This window comes from Camellia sinensis, chromosome 12, assembly GCF_055761805.1.
Source record: "Camellia sinensis isolate YWXY chromosome 12, ASM5576180v1, whole genome shotgun sequence".
Taxonomy (NCBI): Eukaryota; Viridiplantae; Streptophyta; class Magnoliopsida; order Ericales; family Theaceae; genus Camellia; species Camellia sinensis.
In genome coordinates, this window is record NC_138972.1 from 19,074,912 (window position 1) to 19,081,046 (window position 6,135).

Sequence of the window (6,135 nt, forward strand, 5' to 3'; positions counted from 1 at the left end):
TTAGGGGCGAGTTTTGGGTGTGACAGAATTAGTACATCACTTAATTTCAGCAATTACAAATAACATAAATTATTGCAAAATGAATCTTATACTAGCATCATTTGGACGACCGCATCTTTGGTACTCTGATCGATTTTTCTCCATGACTGCACGCTCTGAAGAGGGCACAACTGTTTAATTTGCAATCCCAACTCATTCGTTGCTGGGGTCACATTCCCTCATGTGATTGCGTTCAACACCCGTTTGACATAGACATGTAATTTCTCTCCTTTTTTCCTAGCTATTTTTTGCTGCACTCCTTTGCCTAATGTAGGTCCTCGTACACGAGTTGACCTTGTTCGCCCTAGTACAAAAGGAGAAGCAAGTCACAAATTACAAACATTGCTAATAAGTAAAAAAAAAATGGCACTGGCTGTGGGTCCTGTTACTTCTGTTGCAACCTGCTGTTGTTGGCTACTACTGTTTGGCTGCGTAAAGTGTTAGTAAATTTTGCTATAGCTTGAATTTGGCTGCTATCGATGTAGTTGGCTGCTATCGATGATTAACTTTTGTTTCTGTTTTTCTTTGTTGTGTAAGTTTCCTTGTTTTGTGTAAAGTAATGTTTGTTTTTGTTTTTTTTTGTCGTTATTGGGTTTTCATTGTCTTACTTTATGACTTATGCATCACAAAAAAAAAACAAAAAAACAAAAAAACAAAAAAACAAAAAACAAAAACCAAAAAGCAAAAAAAACAAAAAAAAGCCATAAACAATTAAGTTCAATGCTCTTACCCACGCCACCTGGTTGTGTCTCCTCGACAACTATTTATATATCATCTGGTGGCTGCGTCTCATTAGAGAAAGTCAGTGAGGTGCCAATCTCTTGTGGACATGCTTTAGAGGCTGATAATACGTTGCCACTTATTGCTCGCTTACGCCGCCCCGTCTCGATTCCAGGAACCATGCTACCTACATTAAATAACTAATTACATGAATAATAAACCTCAGATACATGAATAACAAACATGGATTATTTACAAAAGTTAATCATTAACAATATTAACATATAACACAATACAAAAAAATTATTCTGTTCACTTGTCACAGAATTAAGGAAGTACATAAACCAAGATGAGGCATGAAATTCAAATTAACAGGTTCGTCAATTTAAGAGGTTGAACATTGCACAAAATTAAGGAATTGTACATAACATCTAACTATGTAATACGAGAAGAACAAAAACCTGATTCTTAATTTCCCCCATTACATCAACAAAACAAGAAGGACAAAGAAACAAAGTTCATCATCAAACTACTTAGAGAACACATATCGAAATTTTGAACTCGTACGTTAAAACTCTATGTCCGTATCTATATCAAAATCACTTTCTATCTCATCTTTTCTTCTTCATCAACCGCGATTGTTAGTTCATCATCGTCATCACAGATGAAAGCATCATCCATAACACCCTCGGGTTGTACACGCTTATTGGACTGAGAAACTTCCATTGAAATAATTTCAGGTTCAATGTCATCGTGATGCAAAACAACATCATCATCAATAGGCTCAGTTGGTACAACGGTAGTCGTTTCATCTTCTTGCAACACTTCATCAAATTCTGGCACATCCATCTTTGACACATCCCAAATTCGTTGATATTGAAACTTTTCTACGACTCGCCAATTCGCCCCTAACTTCGTATCATGAACATAGAAAACTTGTTGAACTTGGCTTGGGAACACAAACGAGTCATGTTTATACCAGCGACTTCTTACATCAACAGTTGTAACATGTGGTTCGACACGCAAAGTTCGGCTACTACCAGTGTCATACCATTCACATTGGAACAAAACAACCCGATGTCCAAACAAATATGTCATTTCCCACACTTTACAAAGGTAGCCGTAGAACATTATCAATTGGCCTTGGTGGTCCCCTTCTACTACCAACCCACTATTTTGAGATTTACAACGGTTATCACGATCGATAGTATGGAATCAGACACCATTAGAAATGCATCTCGAATATGTGCTCACCAAGGCATTAGGACCATTAGCTAATGACCACATCTCGTCGGTTGCTTTGGGTGACTTTTGATTTTGCAATTGGTTCATCTACACAACAAAGTATGTCATGTTAATTCCAACTTAGAATAATTTAACGTTATCTGCAAACTATACACTAACAAATTTTAGCTTATGCGATCTTTGAACCATTTAGGAAATTCTTTGCATTGTCGAGTTGCAATGTTGCATGAACTTCCATGTTTTTGTTGCAACAAGAGCTTGTGTTCCCTAGTTAATACAATGTAATTCATAAGTAATTGGAATAATAAAGACTTCAAAAAATAAAAAAAACATTTACAAAATGTATGGTGCATATTTTATCAGGAATCATACTCTAGATATTCGTCCACTTCCAAACTATTGTGTAGGACAAACCAATGAGCCAATTCACGGTCAACTTTGGACATATCAATTGCCCTTGGGAGTTGACCAAAAGGATGAACATTTTGAGTGAAATTCGCCTACCCCGGGCCATTGTCACCCCCATCATAGTTCCTTTCTTCTTGGATAAACACCATTTCAACTCCATCCAAATACATTGAACAAAACGTCGTACACTCTTTCGATATGTAGCCCTCCGTAATGGAACCTTCTGGCCAAGCTTTATTGCCCACAAATCCTTTCAGAAGTCCGAGCATCCTAGATGTAAACATTAGCCTGTTTGTGAGTATGGTCATATTAAACTATATTTAAATGAAAAAAGTTCTGACTCGTAGTTATACCTCTCAATAGGATACATCCATCGATATTGCACAGGCCCTCCAAGCATAGCCTCATAAGGAAAATGGATTGCCAAGTGGACTATGATATCAATAAAAGCAGGAGGAAAAATCTTCTCAAGCTTACAAAGTATAAGTATGATTTGTTCTTGAGCACAACTGTTTGAAAAATGTTCCCAACTCAAACAATGTGGTCCCAATCTCGGTAGGAAGGTGTCATTGCATCCCAATTGGAAGAAGTCATTGTCGAAGGGCATGGCAGTCATGACTCTTGAGGCCAACTAACTTACCACCATTCGCAGTGACACAATTGGATATATTTGCTGCATAGCCATCAGGATACTTAATTGATTTCAAGAAATCAAAAAACGCTTGTCTCTCTGCCGAGGACAATGTGTACAATGCCGGAGGCTTCTCGAACATGGTAGGAAGTTCACCCAAATATTCGTGCTTGGCTGTCATTCTAGCTCCATTGCTTTCAGTATCATCGTTTCGCATGGTAGAAGATCACGAGACATGGAACATGTTCCCCGTGGTGCACCCAAGTTCAATAAGAACATGCGATTCCTCTTCGAATCAAGTGCAACCGTATAAATTGTCGACTAAATTTTGTGCCATTCAAGCAATCAACACACGGACAATGAATTTCATCCTGTGGCCCCTAAATTCTTCGTAGCAAACTCAATAAATGACTGAACACCTTCTAGATACTCTTTACTTTTCAGCCTATCTTTTATCATCATCCAACTCTTGTCAATTATTCGAACCGCATACATCAAGCAAAGATGAACATGGGAATGGACAACATATGGAAAACTACTCTGTAATGGAAGAGAGCTTAAGTAAGTTTAGGGGTTCGATTATCATTGCTTTGTTAAGTAAACAAAATAGTAATAACCGATCAGGATGTTTTGCTTATTTGTCGATTGCAAATAGTTGGATAATTTGACTAGTAACTTTTTTTTTTTGGTGGGTAAAAAAAAAAAAAAAAGTTACTAGTCAAATTATCCAACTATTTGCAATTTGACTAGTAACTTGGCATTTATTCATACGCAAATGTCACATACATGAACAATTCCATGTGAAGTCATATTAGAGGGAGAGATATTATTGTAACCCTCAGACAGGGAAATTAAATTTGATATTCACTATAGATTGCACTTGAATAGATCTCAGCAAATACATTTTGTAAACATAAATTTTATGAAAATCAGATGTGTAAAACAAAAGTAATGAGATTTTACAGTTATGAAACATTGAAAAAAATAAAATAATTGCTTTATACATTAATTTGGTTGTCATGCACAAATCACAAAGAACAATGACCAAAAAAAAAAAATTACGGTTAAATAGGTGAGGAACCAACAAATACACAAAAACTAGATAGCAGATCTAGTAGATACATAGCACAGAGGTACAAAGTGAAGCAAAGTTTGCTCCCAGCCAATGGTGGCAGACCAGAAGATGTTACGCAAACCAGCAAAGCAAGATAGATAGACAGAAACACAGACAGGACTAAGGCAGGTGTAGCCCAAGTTAGCCTACTAGCACTGAGACAGATAGATACACAGCCAGCACTGGAGCAAGTAATACCCAAGCCTGCAAACTAGCACACCAGTAGACTCCAAAAGCCACCCAAAACACCAAAACAGCAACCAGCCAATGACAGAACAGGTCACAGCAAATGATGGCAGACCAAGGTACCAACTAGTTATTAGCCCTTTACTGCAGACCTTAGACTGCTCCAGATATAGAAATACACAACAGCAGAGCTCGCACAAACAGATACAGTACAGCATAGCTATGAAGATAGCAGTGCTATAGCAGAACAATCACCACCAGAGCAGGTGCACAAGAGCAAGCACCAAGGTAAAAGACACCAAAGTGATAATATTCACCAGACACAAGCAGTCCCAACACAGATTACTAGATTAACAAATGCACCAGGTAATAGCATAAACACCATAAAAGCATAATACATCACAGATACAGCAGAGCAACAAACAGAAACAGGGGCAAACACACTTAACAGCAGAATATGAGTTGACTAAGGTAGTGAACAATATCATGCCTAGGGTAAGAGAAACTTGGGTGGCTGGATTTGGCCCACAGAGCCACTCTCCATTTGACATTAACACTCAAATACTTAAGATTAGGCTGACTCCCATGGAAAATTCAATCAGCAGATGCTTTTGTCCATATGTGAAACTAACACCTCCAAACCAAACTGGTTGCATCAAAACCAGCAGTGTTTTTGTTTGTCATGTTATTTTTTCGCACTAAACCAAACATCTACATTGGAGAAGACTACTAAAGGGCACTAACCCACCATTGTTGTTTTCTTTCCCATGGACAATATCTCCTTTTAATTAGTCACCAATTAACAACAAACAAATATTTTAAACAAAAGAAAGCTCTAAACGAAGTAAGATTCGCTATGCTATTCTCCTTTACCCCCACCCCCCCAATTCCATGCCCCCTCTGTACAACAGGATTAAAGTCAGATTGTTTAGGTGTTCATGGGGTGTGTTGTAATAATTCAAAAATTTAAGTTGTCCCTTAAATATTATATTAATATTATTTAATTATAAATAAGAAAAACCTTAAATAGATAATTTAAACATTCCGTAAAAATAAAACATGAGATGAAGTATAATGAATTATATATATATATATATAATAAAAATAAAGAAAGGCAACATAAGCATGAATTAATTAATGGCTAAGGACGAGAAGCATGGGCAGCCGTGTGCTTGGTGCCCATGCTTGCCATTCTATATAAAGGGAGGGAATTGCTCAAGATTTGGGGGAAGGAAAAACAGAAGCAAGGAAAGATGGGAAGGAAAAACAGAAACAAGGAAAAGGGAAGACATATTAGAAGTAAAAAAGAAAGAGTGAGGTATTAATTTTAAGGTGAGTTATATTATACCTTGAGTCATCATAATATATTTTACGAATGTTTTGAGTTACCACAAATTATTTTATATAATTTATGCTTTATGGTTATGTTAATGTTTCAATTACGTGGATTATTTTCTGAACCCTATTTGCTTAAAATGAAACCCATGGATATGCTTGTTTAACTTTTAATAATTATTTGACTATGATTATATAAATATTTATTTTTGGTAAGTACCACCATGGAGGTCCCATGCCTTGGGGGACTTAAATAACTATTGGCCCTTTGATTAGTCACTTTGTGACCCTCTGTCTGTCATGGATTCACTGACACTCTGATTTCTAGTGTGGAGCAAAGTACTGTACGGAACTAAGTGCTACACTATTGTAGGAGCCACCTCTAGAATTCGTACGAGCCACCTCTTTAGTCCATACATCTGTTCTATTTTGTACCGTGGTTATGATTTCTGTTATG